The sequence below is a fragment of the Corythoichthys intestinalis genome, chromosome 9 (assembly GCF_030265065.1).
Source record: "Corythoichthys intestinalis isolate RoL2023-P3 chromosome 9, ASM3026506v1, whole genome shotgun sequence".
Classification (NCBI taxonomy): domain Eukaryota; kingdom Metazoa; phylum Chordata; class Actinopteri; order Syngnathiformes; family Syngnathidae; genus Corythoichthys; species Corythoichthys intestinalis.
In genome coordinates, this window is record NC_080403.1 from 54,306,374 (window position 1) to 54,326,349 (window position 19,976).

The 19,976-nt window shown below is 38.7% G+C and overlaps 1 protein-coding gene across 1 annotated transcript in view; it reads left to right on the forward strand.

Moving 5' to 3' along the window:
- The window catches only part of eya2 (EYA transcriptional coactivator and phosphatase 2), a 228,326-nt gene that overhangs the window by 45,667 nt on the left and 162,683 nt on the right, over nt 1–19,976 (forward strand). The window lies entirely within an intron of this gene.

Here is a 19,976-nt window from a genome sequence, read left to right on the forward strand (position 1 = left end):
GGACAACCGGGACCACCAGTGCAGCAGACGACGTCGTTGAGTCCGAGCTGCTTGCTGAGCAGGGCCCGCGCCGTCGTGCTCGGCCGCTCGCGTCCCCCGCACCCTCCAGTGTCCCGCGACTCAGCCAGTTCCCCCCCAGGAACACAAGTTCCCCAGGCAAACTCAGCCACGAGGCAGTTGTAAAACTGTGTTATAAACTGTGTTATACTTATATAGCGCTTTTCCACCTTTCAAGGCGCTCAAAGCGCTTTACACTATCTCACTATTCACCTACTGGTGACGCAGCACCAGGAGCAACATGGGGTTCAGTATCTTGCTCAAGGATACTTAGGCGAGTTCATCAGGGCGAAGAATCGAACCCACAACCTCTGGGTTGGGGGACAACTACTCTACCACTGAGCCACACCACCCCATTGTCACCCCTAAAGAAAGACTAAAAAAAATCCATCTTAATGAGACAGGCAGCGATGAGGGAAAAGTTTACCCTGGCTGTCGCGGCCACAACGGCGTCATCTCTCAGTTCAATAGTTTAGTTATGTGTAAATAAATTGTTACTTTGCAATGAAAAGCTCTATTTGACTTGTTGTTTATGTTATTTTGTAGTAGGAAACATTATTCAGATGTTTGGGATGTAACTAAAGCAAAAAGTAACTGTTAAATCTATTTTTAAGACAAGTAATTCTTAAAAGATACATATTAGTATGAGTTATAATAATTTGATATTAAAACCCCTCTTAATGTTTTTGTTTTAATAAAGTTTGTAAAATTATTCTAAGTGATTGGTCGCCATTCTTGTTACGTCGCAGTGCGTGACGTCACTGGTCCAGTTGCCTAAATTCCAGCGTGTCACTCGTTAGCTTTCCCAACATGTCGTCAGTTCTACCCTTCCTATTTGATCTGAAAAGTGAAGAGCAGGACAGCACTGTCGGTCATTCACAAGACGAGCTCCAGGGAAAAATGCATGCAGCAAATACCTGATAAGACAAAAGTTGGGCAAAACTGGTGATGCGAGAGAGTCCTGTTGGGAAGTCAGGTTGGCAGCGAGAGTGTATGCTGTCCGGTTTTATTAGCAGATATTCATTGCATTCTCAAACTTATCCTAATATAATTATGTAGATTGTTAGCATCCAGAGCTGTCGTGTGCTTTAAATACAGTACAGGCCAAAGAGTACACCTTGTGTAATCCATGTCTTGTACATTGTAACGCGTGGTAGCTAGGATACGAGTATAAAAGTACCAAAAAGGGGAGAAGCTTCCACTATGCACATTTATTCACAAAAAATAATATTTCCACCTTGACCACTCTTCACTCGGGAGCTCAGCAGTAAGCAAAAAGCGTTCCCTGACGAACTCCCAACATTGTTGTGAGGTCCACGTCAGAGTCACTGTCGCGTGCCATAGTGCTTTAATTATTTAGAATGATTTGGGGAAAACTCCCACGAAGAATAGTCAACATAAAAGAAGGCAATAGTAATCCAAAACCGCGTTTTTTACTCACTCGAAGATCCAGGAATTAGACCGATCCCATGGCAATGTCGCAGCCGTCGATTCCACAAAATAGACTGATCCGAAAAGCCGTTGTTGGACCGACGAATCAAAAAATGGACAGATCCGAAACCAATATTGCAGACGTGGTGGGACCGTCGGATCCAGAAAATAGACGGATCCCTTACATGACTGAGGATCCAGGAAACATGTTCGGGCGCCAGTTGTTACGCGTGGTAGATAGGGTACGTGCATACAGGGACCAAAAAGGGGGAGAAGCTTCCACTTATGCACATTTATTCACTAAAAATAATAATTCCACCTTGATCCCTCACTTCACTCCCCCTGTTTCCATTTGACTGGAAATTGCATCCAAAAGCAGCACATCGTGGCATTTTACTTCGCGAGTTTCGGCAGCAATAAGCAATTGTTTAACACGCTACACATTTGGAAAGATACCAATTACGTCGTCACTGCGAGCCCGCAAACCATGGTGCCAACTAACGGTCAAAATATGGACTAAATATTATAAAATATTGCCAGTGATTTAACATTTTATGTGTTTCTAACAACATATTTTAGTTCAAGAGAGCAATTGTGGTTTATTAGAGCCAACATGTAAGTCAGAGGATCACTTTAAAGTCAAAGTTAATCAGAAATTGGAAAATTGCTCAAACTAAGCATTAGAGCTATTTTCTAATGGTGATTTCTAAATAATGGAAAAAGATATGAACTAACTTTTTTTCCTGCTGAAAGAAGAGAGTCTAATCTTTCTTTTGGTGGGTTCCATGTTGATATAGCAATAGAGCAGAATTTTCTTTGGTCCTTGCTAATTCAGTCAAAATCCTGTAAAACGGCCGGGAGCGAAGGGAGTTGCACCGGTGACAATGGCTGGGAGTGAATGAGTTAAGCTCTAATAAGCCACAATTGTTGTCTTTTACAAAAATATGTTATTAAAAACACATACTGTATATTATTGCCATTGATTTAAAAATTTATAATATTTACTACGTACATGTTTTGACCAACGGTGGGCGCCATATTTTATTTATGCACGAAATGCACGCTGGGGGTGATTATGCGGTTGGGCTGGACTGGGAGAAAAGCTATGCTAGCTAGCAAGCAAAGCTAGTATGAAAACTGGCATGATTTTGTCACATTCTGCTGCTGCTGGTCAGATTATGTTACAGAGATGTTTGATGTAGTCCCAACGTTGTACCTGCATCCAATTCCAGCTCATCAGCAGTGTCTTTAAACCGATCCTAAGCGGCTTGCCGAGATACTGACTTGCTGCCATTTGACAGTTTGTATACCCCTTCGTTGCATGTTGCATCATTGCCTTGTTTTTTGTTTTTTTGTCTGCCTCTTACCGCAGTTTTCCCTCGTATTTATTTATTTATTTTTTTTTAAATTGATCCCGACCTACTATCTCAAACCCTTTTTGTGTCTCTCTTTTTGCGATTCCGTGTGTTGTGTGTGTGTCAATAAACCCTGTGTTATTGTGGTCTGCTTGCTGTCTGCAGTGAGCCACGTTTTTTAATTTTTTTCTTTTCAGTTGCGTTTCCCTTTCAGGTTTAACCGCTCAGAGAGACAACGCATGTGAGCTGCAATTGCTTTATAAGGAAAATCATGACCCTAACATTGCGCAGAAGTATACGAAAACATTAAGAGGGGTTTGAATATGAAATTATTATAACTCATACTAACAATTGTCTTTTAAGAACGACAAGTCTTTCTGTCCGTGGAAATGGACTGACTGGACGTCTATTGTAGTCATCATTCCGATTAAAATCATTCCGATTGACGCTCTCAGGTGAACTGTTTACATGGGACGTTATTAAACTGGGAGTACTCGAATTTACAACCGCGTTTTAGGGGTGGGAACACTCACGCTACGATACGATTTGAAATACAAGGCTCGTGATACTGATGATCTCATTATATGGCGATACAACAATTATCGGTACATGAGTCAGGAAATGATCTCGGTCTTTGCAATACAAAGACCCAGATAGTAAAATTCTTTTGTTTTTTGTTTTTTTTTTTCAATGGGATTTCTTCGGCACACCACACAGCCCAAACTGACCGATCGGCACCGTTCCGATATCAAAACGACCGGAATTTTCACGCGACGCAGGGATGTTTATGAACGACCCCAAAAATTTTTCCGTTCGCCCGTAAACGCCGATTTTTTACCGCTTTTTGGGAAAAAAAATTCAAATTTAACGATTCCTACCGTTTTTGACCAAATCACATAATTTGGACATCAAAAATCTCGGGACGGTGAGGGGCATAAAAGTTGCATACAGAATTTAGGAAAAGTGTACGGTTCCCCAGAAATTTGCCAAAAACTTTTCTATTCATTTTTAATGGGATGCAACGTTCAAATTTCCCATTCTCTTTCAATGGAATTTACATTGCATTGATGCCATTGACCGCCATGTACGTCGAATCTATTGATGCCAATATACTTGGATTCCATTGACGCAAATGTAAGTCCATGCCATTGACGGCCATGGACGTCCAAATTTCCCATTCATTTCCAATGTCATTTGCATTGCATTGATACACAAGTACACAATTGCAAATAAGGTCTATGCACGTCCTTGCCATTGACAGCCATGTATGTCGATTCTGTTGATACCAATGTACTCGGACTTCATTGACGCATATGTAAGTCGATGCCATTGACGGCCATAGACGTCCAAATTTCCCATTTATTTCCAATGGAATTTACATTGCATTGAAACCAATTTAGAATGATGCCATTGTATGTATGTAGGTGTGTATGTTAATTCTATTGATGCCAACGCACTTGATTCCATTGACGCATATGTAAGTCAATGCCATTGACGGCCATTGATGTCCAAATTTTCCATTCATTTTCAATGGAGAAAAAAAGCAAAGGTCCTCAAATCAACTGGAAATGAACAGATATAGATAGGACGTGCCCCTCAAATGTCCCCGATTCAATTTAAGCATATGGAAGTCGATGCCATTGATGCACATGGACATTTAAATTTCACTATTCATTTCCAATGGAATTAACATTAAATTGAGGCCAATTTAGTCAGATGCCATTGATGGCCATGTATATCAATTCTATTGATGCCAATGTACTTGGATTCCATTGACGCAAATGTTAGTCCATGCCATTAACGTCCATGGACGTCAGAATTTCCCATTGATTTTCAATGGCAAAAAAAAAGTTCCCAAATCAACAGGAAATGACCAGATATCAATAGGACGTGTCACCCAAATGTCCCCAAATGACCTGATATGACTAGGACACGCCCCCCAAATGTCCCCAAATGACCTGATATGACCAGGACACGCCCCACAAATGACCTGATATGACCAGGACGGGCCCCCAAATGTCCCCACATGACCTGATATGACCAGGAGATGCCCCCCAAATGTCCCCAAATGACCTGAAATGACTAGGACACAACCCCCAGATGTCTCCAAATGACGTGATATGACTGGGACATGCCCCCTCAATTGTCCCAAAATGACCTGATATGACCTGACACGCCCCCCAAATGTCCCCAAATGACCTGATATGACCAGAACACGCCCCACAAATGTCCCCAAATGATTATATGACCAGGATACGTCCCCCGGGGTGGTGCCAAGGCACTGAGGTGGCTCGGTGCAGCATTTCCACTTTTCTGCTGGACTATCACTGAGTGGGTTACCGCAGGACTGAGTGCAATTAGACACACTCGGATAGAGATATTGTCGGTGCCAGGATTAGCGATCAGGTAGCAAAGAATAGGATGTCAACATATCCACAATTACAGGTGATCTACATAATGACATAACGATAGCACCACTATACTCATAGGTAACATAGGTGTGTAATAATGTACTTCTTGTCCTTGTTTTTTCTTCTCCTTTTCTGTCTACTTCCTTTCTTTCTGTCACCCCACCCTTTCCTGTCCGCTGCTTTATCCTAATCAGTATAGCATAATTAACAACCTAAATGGGAGTATCGCAGACTCCCATGTGATACATTAAAACTGCTCAGGCCATAAGGACACTTAGATTCCTATTCTCTGTGTCTGAGCAGCTAACCAGGACATATACTGTACTGTCACACACCTAATAGTGGGCGGCCAGTTCTGTCACCACTATGAAAAATTCCAAAGAAATAGTTCTGTGTCTCCCCATCAACCTGCACTGACCCGACACGGCGCTCACAATCACTGCCGTTGAAACTTTACACCCCCTCAGCAAAGAAGTGCCTCTTGCGGAACCACTTCCACCCGGCCCGTTTGATGTCAAGCTTATTTTGTCAAAAGAAAGAAGAAGGAAAAAAAACCACTCGGCAGCCTGCTACGTCAAGTTAAGCAGACTAACTCTCTGTTTACTTTAGCACAAGCCGTGTCGCCTCAGTTCCACTCTCCAGAGAGGGCAATCTGGCAGCTGTCATCAGGCCACTCTCGGGGTTTTGTCAGAACCGCAGCCAATGCTAATTTGCTTTTCCATCCCCGATGCCGAGAGAAAACATTCGCGTCGTGCCGGAGATGCGAGACAACACGAGCGGGCTTTCTCGACCGGCCGCCCACCGTCGTTTCTTTCGACGGCCTTCATCGGAGATGCAAATAGCCCCCGGTGTTGTTGCCGCGGCTCAGGCGCGGAGCTCGATGGCTAAATGGGTCCTTGGAGAGCAACAATAAAAGCGCATGTGGCCCTGCGTTTGAAGTGGAACTTGTGACTGGCACTAATTTGCTTGCTCCTCGCCCCATTTGTACTTAGGCATTATATTACCCTTGTGTGGCATTATAGAATTAGTCACGAGCTGGTTTAATAGAACGTTTGAAAGTTTAACAACTTTGATTTATTTATGGGGCACTTGTATGTTTTCCTCTCTGCTTTAGAACACGATTTGGTGTGAATTCAGTTATGTACACAGTGTAATTATGTAACTATTAACCTTTTATAGAGCAAGTGACTAATTTTGATTATTTAAAAAAAGAAACACTCTCATCGGTGGACATCATATTTTGGGTCATGTTGGGCACAATATCAACATTTGCGATATCAATATTAGATCATTATTTCTTTATAATTAGATTTATATTATGAATTTATAAAATGTGGACTACAATTGATGTCCAAATCCTTTAAATTGGCAATGAATGCTTCTTTCTTTCATGTTTTCCAAATGTGGACGTAAGGTCTTGATTATAATTGTAAATATTTTTGTTTTTACAATGATGAATCATTTTGTATTTACTTTGACATTATGTAAAAAAAGTCTATTAACAAATAACTTTATCAATTTATAAAATGTTTTTTAAAATCATTAAAACTAAAGATGCACGATAATATCGGTTACCGATCATTATCGGCCGATAATGGCAATTGTGACGTCACACAGATAATCCACATATTAAAAAATTCAGCTGATAATGCAATCTGATAATTATATACTTGTTTTAGCCTCCAAATGTGCGCAACTGATGCAATATTGTCCAATTCAGCACCGCCGATATAATAAATAATAATATAATAAACTAGAAACTGCAATTTCGGCCGATATAATAAATAATGATATAATAAATGATATTTTTGCCCAGTAGTATTTTCTCCTTTGTTTACTTTAAAAATTTACATAAATGTTTTAAGAGAATTATTAGCTTGACATTATCGATTATCGGTTGGAATGAGGAGGAAATTATCGGTTATCGGTTGAAAAATGTATTATCGTGCATCACTAATTAAAACGATTAAAATGGAAAAAACACTCAGAAATACATTACATTATGGTCCCTAATAACAATTTAAAGTTGTTTTATATCATAGTATTTTAACTGCCATTGGCCATAATAGATGCCCAATTCATTTTAACTGGAAAGAAGGAGGGTTTGAATGCTCATGTTATTCATTTTATTTAGATATACATTTTCTACATTTATTTTTGTTTTAAAATTTTAAAAAAAACTTAATGTAATTATTCATCTATTTACGTTAATTACATTATTGCAACTCTGTATTGTATTATTAAAATGAAACAGTAAGATAACAATTACTGTACTTTTTTACCTTTTCATTTTTTGTAAAAAAAAAATTCTATTAACAAAAAAATAAGCAAAATGAAAATGTACCCCAAAAAATCATATTTACACTTTTTTTCCCTTTCCTGTTTTTGTTTTAAAACTTTATTAAAAAAAAAAAAAAAAGGAGAGGGGATGTATTTACTGTTATATGCAGTGTTGTTCATAACACCATTAGAGCATAACGGCGTTATTTTTTTTCAATAGTGAGTAATCTATTTTCCCCATCTTTGCATCGCCGTTACCATTACTGTGGATGTGAAGTGGCGCATTAATGCATTTCTACAATTTGGTTGGTTGAGGCGCAAGTTGTCTGATTTTGTCACACATTGGCCTGCCTGCCTGTCCTGGAAAGTGCAGAGCGGGAGGGAGGAGATGAGGAATCTCGACCACTCCTTGATGTCTGCGATTTCTGCATCGCGACCCTTGTTATATGACCATGTTTCACCCATAAAATCCCCCAAAAATCCAGCTGTGGCCATTTACAGCTGTGTCTCGGCACTCAGTGATACATGCTACATGGAGTTTTTGGATCGAAACAAGGTAAGTACGTGATAATATCTCGTTACAGTCATGGCGTCTTTAATTCTGCTCTCATGTGTTCTCACCTCCAGATAGGGTTTTGCTGTTTAAAAAAAAATTTTTTTTTGAGAAATGCCCTGCGGTTCAAAATTTTTGTTCCCTCAGAAAATTGAGATTTTAAGCTTTCCAATGATGTATCACACACGCATATCGGACAATTTTGAAAGTTGGCCAAATTGGGGGTCTCAGAGCGGAACTTCAACTCACTTGAGTGTTTTCCGCCATATATATTAGCGGTGTGACAATAAGTCACGGTTAAGTGTGTCGGGGGTCACGGTTCGGTGCGGGTTCAGTACAACAGGAAAACCAAAAAGGCTTTTTTTCTAACAGCATTTGAAAGTTAAAGTTTGTATAACGGTACACTCTTATATCAGTGACATTTTTTTTCTTTTAAATGTCAAAAGTGACCTACATTATGTTTTTTTTTTTTGATGGGTGCATGAAAAAAATCTGTTCAATCAGTTAATATAAACATCTTTGATGTGAAATATATTATAAAACATAATAACGTTTAGAACATGAAAAGTAACATCAGTTACTTTAATGTTTAAAGAACATGAAAAGTAACGTCAGTTACTTTGCTGAGTAACTAAATACTCTTACAATGAGGTAACCGAGCCACTTTTACATGATATAGTTGTGTTGCAAACGTTGCACTGAGCTGACTGGTCTTTTTTTTTTTTTTTTTTGCAAAGTTGAGCCAAACCATTGAGCGCCGCCGCACCGTGTCCATGGTTGTAATCAAGTTGCAGTGCACAAACACGCGCTTCTTGTGGCTTCTTCTTCGTGGTTTTCGGCAGCATTTTTTTCCCGCTCGGCGGTCAGGGCATCGAAAATGGAATCGAAATTTAAAATTCCGAACGGTTCTGGGACCATCGGAGTGTTAGAACTGTGTCCCATCGATGCTTGATGCCCAACCCTATTTGTAACTGTAACTAATTACTTTTAAGATTAACAACACTGGTTATATGCATTTTACTGCCAAACCTTCCATGATTTACTGGTTATCAAATGAATTATTAATTAAAGTTGAAGTTGATTAATTATTTACAGACATTGCCGACCAAAATTGTCTAAATCCTGTTTTGAGCCTGTTCAATTCAATTCAAATTTATTTATTGATATAGGCCTTTAAAAAAAAAAAAAAAAAAAAAAAAAAAAAAAAAAAAAAAAACCTGAAAGGTCTCCAAAGTGCTTTACAATAAAGCAAAATATACAGTAGTACATAATAGATAAAAAGTGGGCAAGTAATATACAGTGGCCTGGACATGTACTTTATTCAGCAGGGGGACACGTCTGGCAGTGCAGGATTCGAGTCCCTGGCAGAGCATTGTGTTACTGATACTAGCCTTTGTTACTGTGGTCCCAGCTCTCTGTAGGTCATTCAATAGGTTCCCCCGTGTGGTTCTGGGATTTTTGCTCATCGTTCTTGTTATCATTTTGACGCCACGGGGTGAGATCTTGCATGGAGCCCCAGATCGAGGGAGATTATCAGTGGTCTTGTATGTCTTCCATTTTCCATTTCCATTTTCTTTACACCAAGCGTTTTACCTACTGCAGATTCAGTCTTCCCAGTCTGGTGCAGGTCTACAATTTTGTCTCTGGTGTCCTTCGACAGCTCTTTGGTCTTGGCCATAGTGGAGTTTGGAGTGTGACTGACTGAGATTGTGGACAGGTGTCTTTTATACCAATAATGAGTTAAAACAGGTGCCATTAATACAGGTAACGAGTGGAGCCTCATTAGACCTCGTTAGAAGAAGTGAGACCTATTTGACAGCCAGAAATCTTGCTTGTTTGTAGGTGACCAAATACTTATTTTCCACTAATTTGGAAATAAATTCTTTAAAAATCAATATGTGATTTTCTGTTGTTTTTTTTCCCCCACATTCTATCTCACATGGTTGAGGTTTACCCATGTTCACAATTACAGGCCTCTCTAATCTTTTCAAGTAAAACTTGCACAATTTGTGGTTGACGAAATACTTATTTGCCCCACTGTATAATGACATAGAGTGGATCAAAACAACAAATCCGCTAAAAGGCATTACAACACTCATTGGCTTTCATTGATGCCACTAGACGTCTAATTCAATTTGACTGGGGAGGTTGGCATGGATCGAACTATCACCACGAATGCATGCCGGGATGGAAGAAGAAAAAGGGGGATTCTTGAGAAAGGGACTTGGGGGTGGGGGGACAGTTGTGGGAAGGAAAAGACTCTCATTGCAAGGGATCAGCTTGTGTAAACATTCAGGTTAATGAAGCTCAGTGGGCCTAATCCTCAAGCCTCTTTCTCACTCTTCCCTCACCCCGGCCTCAAACCCCGTCACCCCTTTCCCCTCGGTACCCCCCGTCCTCCGGCGTAATCTCTTGCAGGAGTGGGCACTGTCAATCAAAAGGACCTCAGGGAAGGACGCCGTACGCGAGAGTCTATACACAACACGTGCGCAAAAACGGCGTAGCTACCTGGGCTTCAAACCATATGAGGGCGGAGGCTGGGGATGCAGATCTGGACTTGGGGGTAATCAGCAACACATGAGGAAGGGGAAAGGGGGATGAAAGAGCGGGCCGGTGGGGGCGGAAAGACTTTCCAGTCTGAGCTCTGCAAACATTGACATCACACATTGTGGTGGCCCGATCAGATAAAACACAGTGGGTTTAAGAGGGTGTTTTTATGCCCTCAAAACATTGCAGGATGAACACAACACCCAGAGGCTGAATTGTCTGGACAAGCATGTTTTGGAATAGTGAATAGAAGTAGCGTTGCACTGATACCGATACAGCACTAAAATGACATCATAATTATCGGGGAGTATTAAGAAATTACATGCAGATGCTGTGCAATAATGTGCTTTTTAATGTACTAGCTTCCAACCCATAGACTTCACCATCAGTTGACTAGACAGCTCCTACAGACATTGCGCCACGCCTTCCCGTAGGGGGCCAGGCCAGGCAGAGCGTCGTGCAGCTTTCACTCCTGTAAACTGAAGGCTTCCAAAAATGCTGGTGCTGATCATCTAGATCCATATCTTCTTCAATTAGGTGCTCATTTTATAAGTCCATATTTAGCTCACATTTTTAACAAAACCCTTCTTCCCGGCATCATCCCAACCTCTTGGAAAACTGCTACTGTAATCCCGCTACATAAAAATGGTGACATCTCTGACCTCAATAATTACCGTCCAATATCCAAGCTTCCGTTTTTATCCAAAATTCTTGAATCTTTGATCAAATCTCAACTACGTTCTTTTATTGACTCATCTAACATACCTCAGCCGCAACAGTCTGGTTTTCGCCCAGGTCACAGTACAATTACAGCTACAGTCTCTGTCTTAAATAACATTGTCTCCATTCTTGATAATAAACAGTTCTGTGCTGCTCTTGTCATGGATCTTTCAAAAGCATTCGATACCGTTGATCATAAAATTTTACTTCATAAATTGCAGGCCATAGGCTTGGATGTTAATGCCCTCAAATGGTTTAAGTCTTACCTTACAGACAGAATACAAACTGTTGCTGCTGATGGTGTTCAATCAAGTCCACTTACTATTAAAAATGGGGTGCCGCAGGGGTCTGTCCTTGGACCACTCCTTTTTACGTTATACATTAATAATATTTTTCTTCCTAATCAACATTGTAATGTCCACTTTTTTGCTGATGATTGTATTCTATTTGCGCCCGGTTCTTCCCCAGCTCTAGCTCTGACTCAATTACAGACTGCTTTTGATTGTTTACAAATATCTCTTCATAATCACAGATTAGTTTTAAATGCTGAAAAAATGAAATACATGGTTTTCTCCACTTCCACCATTACTGACAATGACTTACCCGGAATCAAATCCCTAAATGGTACTCAAATTGCTCTCACTGATTCATACAAATACTTAGGAATTTGGATTGACAGTAACTAGGGTTGTTCCGATCATGTTTTTTTGCTCCCGATCCGATCCCGATCGTTTTAGTTTGAGTATCTGCCGATCCCGATATTTCCCGAGCCGATTGCTTTTTTTTTTTTGCTCCCGATTCAATTCCAATCATTCCCGATAATTTTTCCCGATCATATACATTTTGGCAATGCATTAAGAAAAAAATGAATAAAACTCTGACGAATATATACATTCAACATACAGTACATAAGTACTGCATTTGTTTATTATGACAATAAATCCTCAAGATTGCATTTACATTATTACCATTCTTTCTGTGCGAGGGATCCACGGATAGAAAGACTTGTAATTCTTAAAGGATAAATGTGACTTTGTATATTGTGACTAAATATTGCCATCTAGTGTATTTGTTGAGCTTTCAGTAAATGATACGGTAGCCATTTAACTGTTCTGCCCAAATGCATGATGGGAAGTGCAACCATGACTGTGCGTAGGGCTACCAATTGATATATCTTCTCTGCGTTGGGAAAGAACATAGGGTGTTAAGAAAATGACACTCCTAATGACACCACTAATTGTGCAAGTTCTCCCACTTGAAAATATTAGAGAGGCCTGTAATTGTCAACATGGGTAAACCTCAACCACGATAGACAGAATGTGGAGAAAAAAAAAACAGAAAATCACATCGTTTGATTTTTTAAATAACGTATTTGCAAATCATGATGGAAAATAAGTATTTGGTCAGTACCAAAAGTTCATCTCACTACTTTGTTATGTACCCTTTGTTGGCAATAACGGAGGCCTAACGTTTTCTGTAACTCTTCACAAGCTTTTCACACACTGTTGCTGGTATTATAGCCCATTCCTCCATGCAGATCTCCTCTAGGGCAGTGATGGTTTGGGGCTGTCGTTGGGCAACGCGCACTTTCAACTCCCTCCACAGAAGGGAATGGAATTGAAATCTGGAGACTGGCTAGGCCACTCCAGGACCTTGAAATGCTTCTTACGAAGCCACTCCTTTGTTGCCCTGGCTGTGTGTTTGGGATCATTGTCATGCTGAAAGACCCAGCCACGTCTCATCTTCAATGCTCTTGCTGATGGAAGGAGATTTTCATTCAAAATCTCTCGATACATGGCCCCATTCATTCTTTCCTTTTCACAGATCAGTCGTCCTGGTCCCTTTGCAGAAAAACAGCCCCAAAGCATGTTTCCACCCCCATGCTTCACAGTGGGTATGGTGCAATTCAGTATTCTTTTTCCTCCAAACAATAGAACCTGTGTTTCTACCAAAAAGTTCTATTTTGGTTTCATCTGACCATAACACATTCTCCCAGTCCTCTTCTGGATCATTCAAATGCTCTCTAGCGAACCACAGACGGGCCTGGACGTGTACTTTCTTCAGCAGGGGGACACGTCTGGCAGTGCAGGATTTGAGTGCATGGCAGCGCATTGTGTTACTGATAGTAGCCATTGTTACTGTGGTCCCAGCTCTCTGTAGGTCATTCACTAGGTCCCCCCGTGTGGTTCTGGGATTTTTTTCTCACCGTTCTTGTTATCATTTTGACGCCACGGGGTGAGGAGGGAGTTAAAACTCTGTGTTGCCCAATGACAGCCCAAAACATCACTGCTCTAGAGGAGATCTGCATGGAGGAATGTGCCAAAATACCAGCAACAGTGTATGAAAAGCTTGTGAAGAGTTACAGAAAACCTTTGGCCTCCGTTATTGCCAACAAAGGGTACATAACAAAGTATTGAGATGAACTTTTAGTATTGACCAAATACTTATTTTCCACCACGATTTGCAAATAAATTCTTTAAAAATCAAACAAACTGATTTTCTGGGGGGTTTTCCACATTCTGTCTCTCATGGTTGAGGTTTACCCATGTTGCCCCACTGTATGTATATTTACAGAAAATTCACATATACTGTGATATACATCTATATTTTAAATACTATTTGAGCAACTCAACTTCTTAACACATTCACTGCCATGGACAGCAATCATTCGCTTCTAGTCCCTCCCAGTCAAAATGGATTGGACGTCCATCGCCGTCCGTGGCTGTGACTGAGTTAATATCCAACAATTCTTTAAGTATTTTCATTATTGGGTTAAAGTTAGTTATTCCACCTTTTAAGCCTGAGCGCAGATACATCCGGCTTCTCTAAAGCACATTTTGGGACATTTTCCAACGCTTCCAAGTCCAGAGTAACCAGAGATGTGTTTTGGTTTGTCCTAAAAGCCTCCTCGTGTAGAAAAAGTTATAAAGCAGACAGACTGGGTTGTGCTACGACAGACGTTCATTTGTCTTTGTCATGAAAAGGTAGAACGAATAAGCTCGGTGCTGAAATGCAAGAACAAGCAGACGTCCAGGCCAGAGCTACTTAGTAATTTTTGAAAGTAGTATTTTTTTGTGTGTGTGTGTGTACGTGTGTTTAAATTTGGACATCTTTAACCCTTTGATGCCATAATTTGCATTTAAAAAATATATAAATGCATTGGAAGAATACATAAGTACATAAAAATATTATTACTATTGAGACCGTGGGGCTTGTTCAAATGACCCAACAACCAAAACATAAAAATCTCTGTGCCTGTTTAACTTTCAGTGTCGTACTTTCATGACTTTTCCAATAACTGCTTGTTTGACCTCACTCTATTTTTTAAATGTTGAAATCACTCCAAGAAAATGTCATTTGAACATCATTTCAGCCTTATTGAATCATTTCAGTCCAGTTAGTGTTTAAAAAAAAAAAAAAAAAAAACTAAATATGTCCTATTAAATTTAAAAATACTGTACGTCTAAAAACTGGATAATCCTATAATAACAATGAAAATATGAAAAGTAAATATAGATGGATAATAAGAAATTTAGGGAATATGATAATATAAATAAAAAATATATATAGATATGTATATTTCTAATGTATGCATATTATATCTCATATATATCTCATATATATCTCATATATATATATAAATATATATATATATATATATATATATATATACACACACACACAGTGGGGCAAATAAGTATTTAGTCAGCCACTAATTGTGGGAGACTTTCAACTCCCTCCACAGCTTTTCTATGGGGTTGAGACCTGGAGACTGACTAGGCCACTCCAGGACCTTGAAACCCTGGACCTTACGAAGCCACTCCTTTGTTGCCCTGGCTGTGTGTTTGGGATCATTGTCATGCTGAAAGACCCAGCCACGTCTCATCTTCAATGCCCTGGATGATGGAAGGAGATTTTCACTCAAAATCTCTCGATACATGGCCCCACTCATTCTTTACTTTACACGGATAAGTCGTCCTGGTCCCTTTGCAGAAAAACAGCCCAAAAGCATGATGTTTCCACCCCCATGCTTCACAGTGGGTATGGTGTTCTTCGGATGCAGTTCAGTATTCGTTGTCCTCCAAACACGACAACCTGTGTTTCTACCAAAAAGTTGTATTTTGGTTTCATCTGACCATAACACATTCTCCCAGTCCTCTTCTGGATCATCTAAATGCTCTCTAGTGGACCGCAGACGGGCCTGGACGGTTACTTTCTTCAGCAGGGGGACACGTCTAGCAGTGCAGGATTTGAGTCCCTGGCGCTGCATTGTGTTACTGTTAGTAGTCTTTGTTACTGTGGTCCCAGCTCTCTGTAGGTCATTCACAAGTCCCCCCGTATGGTTCTGGGATTTTTGCTCACCGTTCTTGTTATCATTTTGACGCCACGGGGTGAGATCTTGTGTGGAGCCCCAGATCGAGGGAGATTATCAGTGGTCTTGTATGTCTTCCATTTCCTAATAATTGCTCCCACAGTTGATTTCTTTACACCAAGCGTTTTACCTATTGCAGATTCAGTCTTCCCAGCCTGGTGCAGGTCTACAATTTTGTCTCTGGTGTCCTTCGACAGCTCTTTGGTCTTGGCCATAGTGGAGTTTGGAGTGTGACTGACTGAGCTTGTGGACAGGTGTCTTTTATTCTGATAATGAGTTAAAACAGGTGCCAATAATACAGGTAACGAGTGGAGCTTCGTTAGACCTCGTTAGAAGAAGTCAGACCTCTTTGACGTGCAGAAATCTTGCTTGTTTGTCGGTGACCAAATACTTATTTTCCACTCTAATTTGAAAATCAATTCTTTAAAAATCAAACAATGTGATTTTCTGTTTTTTTTTTCTCCACATTCTGTCTCTCATGGTTGAGGTTTACCCATGTTGACAATTAAAGGCCTCTCTAATCTTTTCAAGTAGGAGAACTTGCACAATTGGTGGTTGACTCAACACTTATTTGCTCCACTGTATGTATATTTTTGTTTATATAGCGGAAAACACTCAGGTGACTTGAAGTTCTGCTCTGAGACCCCCATTTTGGCCAAATTCCAAAATTGTACGATATGCATGTGTGATACATCATTGGAAAGCTTAAAATCTGAATTTTCTGGAGCAAGAAAATTTTTGAACAGGAGGGCATTGAAAAAAAAAAAAAAAAAACGGTTTAAACAGCAAAACCCGAACTGGAGGTGAGAGCACACGAGAGTATAATTAAAGACGCCATGATTTTAACGAGATATTATCGCGTACTTACATTGTTTCGATCCAAAAACTCCATGTAGCATATATCACCGAGTGTGAAGACACAGCTGTGGATGGCCACAGCTGGATTTTGGGGGGATTTTATGGGTTAAACATGGTAATATAACAAGGGTCGCGATGCAGAAATCGCAGACATCAAGGAGTGGTTGAGATTTTCTTTTACATATAGTTACCCTTTTAAATGTTTTTTTTTTTTTTTTTTTTTTTCAATTTTCCTTTGTTTGGATCTATTATTTATCATCTAACATATTGGAGAAAATGCGACAGTAACAAAAAAATACCATTAAGTGATAGTTATGCGGTAGATATCCGTGACTTTTTGTCAGGCGCCATTTTTTTTTTATTGCGACATAATTTGTTTAGAAGTTTAAAGTATGTGACTGAATAATTTTTTAAAGTTGTGTTTTTTCTTTTAAACGAAATACTAGACACCAGTGAATGATTCTGAGCTAAAAATGACTGACATTTTGAACAATAAGTATAATTAATTACCTTCTTTTTATGGCTGGGTTGAAACAAAAGCGGTTGCGCGACGTCTGTAAACGGGGGTTTCCAGGGTAAAACGGACAAATTTAAAAACTAAATATACCTATGAACTAAATTACGAATGCATTAAAAAAAACATTAGCTTATATTGTTCTTAATAGGGAGCAGCTGGATTCTGCCATGTTAAATTATGTCATGTTCACCGTTGCCATCAGAGGGCAGTATATTCCCCCAAATCAATAAAACTAAATGCAAACACTCTCAAAACAAACCAATATAACACCTATTTAAATAAATACTCGAAGAAGCAAAATTTGATTCGAAGCTTTTTTCTACTCAAATTACTCGAGTTAATCGACTCGTTGCAGCACTAATACAGATGTTTTTGGTATCATTATTATTATTTTCATGTACTTACGTGTACCCACAATGCTTTTGATGTATATTTGTATAGTGTAAATTAAGACATTAAGGACTTCATGTAAGTTAAAAAATAGCGACAAAGATCAGCATTGTGGGTAATTTTCAAAGCTAAGGGATGGCATGACTAATCGTGGCAGTATTCTTTTACGCTCCATATCAGCGCTTTCCCCTTTTCTCACATGTCTCCTTTTTCTTTCTTTTCCTTCCATGGGCTGACGGTTTGGCTCCACTTTTATGAAGCTTTAGTTGACAATCATGATTTATGCGCTAATGCGCTTGATTCTACTCATAAATCAATGCGGCCGAGGAGCCGCAAGCGGCCACGCCCCTTGGGACTTTCATGACTACGCCTTCATATCATATTGTTATAAGAGACATTCTATTTATTACAATAAATCGTGTCCAGACACTACCTGTGAATTGGACATGTCGCGCCGTCAATGGTATTGAAAAATGAGCAGTTAGTCCATACAGTTTAAATGATTTGGAGCTCCATCGTTGTCAATGGCTGGCAATGAATTGAATTCTAGTAAATACATTTTTTTAAAATGATAATAACATATTTTAAAATCATTTTAAAGTGTTTTAATTTTAATTTTGTTAATTTATACTTTTATTCTTTCATTTTTTTTTTTAATTTTTTTTTTTTTTTATTTTAGATGATGTAGGCCACACTTGTGTATGAAATGACCCAAAAATGTGATGTCTACTTATGCAACACTGTGTCTCTTTGGAGTTTTTATTTCATGTTTTTAAAAAAATAATAATTACCAAAAATAGTCACTTTCCCTATAAAGGGTTAATAGTGAATATTATTTTATTTATGCATTTTTTTTTGTTTAAAAAAAACAAAAACAAAAAAAAGCAGTAAATTGGTTTATTGTTTTTTAAAGAATGTTTTTTTTTATTCTATTTGTGAGCTTTTTTAAATTTATTTTCAAAATATAAATTTTAATTTAAAAGATATAAAAATATTCTCCTTTTTATTTATTTAAAAATTTCACATAATTTTATTGTAAATTTAAAAACCAAAAAAGGGATTTTGTCTTGTATTTATATAAAAATACATTTAAAAAAAAAAAAATCCTTCAGCAGCCATGCTAACTCATAGTAATATTGATATTTTTTTATTGATTATTGAGCAATGTGTATTGTCCTAATCAAATAAAATAAATGAAATATACAAAAATATGTATTTTGAATGAAAAGGAACAAAATATATTCCTTTTGATTTTTTTTTTCAAAATTTCTTTTTCAGATTAAAAAAGGAAATAAGTCAATATTCTGATTTCTATACTGCATTCCCTAATTAATGACAGATGATTATCTTTGCGATAAATCAAAATGAGATACCTGCAAACATCCGATATTGCGTTAGAAAACATTGATTCAGGTACATAGTTTGTGGCCGCAATACACATTTACGGCTCAAATGTAAAACCCAGAGTAATAAAACTGTAAATACTTTGTTATTTATATGCATATGAGACGACACAGCATGAAAATAATCGTTGATTAATCGACTAGCCAAATCATTTATGGGAACACAGGCATGGTTTGGTGTATTCCGATTATTACTATTTTATTATAAAACACATGTGTTTTTGTCCCCCGGCATGTCAGGCTTCAGTGCACACAGCTGTTTCTCCTCAACTTCAGTGTTTTTCTTTACTTAAGAGGTGCTTTTGCACAATGCCATTCTTTTCCCCACAGCCCCTTTTCGTCCCTTCCTCTAGCTTCTGGCTTTATCTGTCCTTTTATTCACTGTACATTAGACCAAATTTAACAGACGTGTATATACGTCTAGAATAGATATGCCACAAACAACCACCAATTAACAGTTGACTACTGTAATTTTCGGGGAAAAAAATGTACTTTTTTCCCTCATTTTTAATCCTGCGGCTTACAGTCCAGTGCAGCTTATTTGTTGATTTATTTGGGTTAATACATAACACTTTATTTGACAGTGGCGTCATAAGACCGTCATAATTATGACATGACACTATCATGGGCATTACTGAATGCTTATGACAGATGTCATTCAGTGTCATCCGGCAAATTATGTCACTAACTCCCTTTATTTCTAGCTCAGATCTTTGACATCCATTCAAATGTGGGATCATTTGCTGCATGACACTAAAAAACATCTGTTATAAGCATTACTTAATACTCATGACAGTGTCATGTCGTAATTATGATTGTGTTATGACAGACTTATGGCGCTACTGTCAAATAAAAGGTTACCAAATACCATGACTAGCAATTCATGAAACAACTGGAATAGTAACTGAAGAAATGATTGGCACAGAACAGGAATTTTGATTGTTATTTACATCTGTAGCGCTGCAATGCATGCCAGGAGGCATGTTGGACAACAAAAGGGGAGTAGGTTTTAATAAGCAAATGACAGGATGTGGAAAATAAAACCCAGAAAATCACATTGTTTAATTTTTAAAGAATTTATT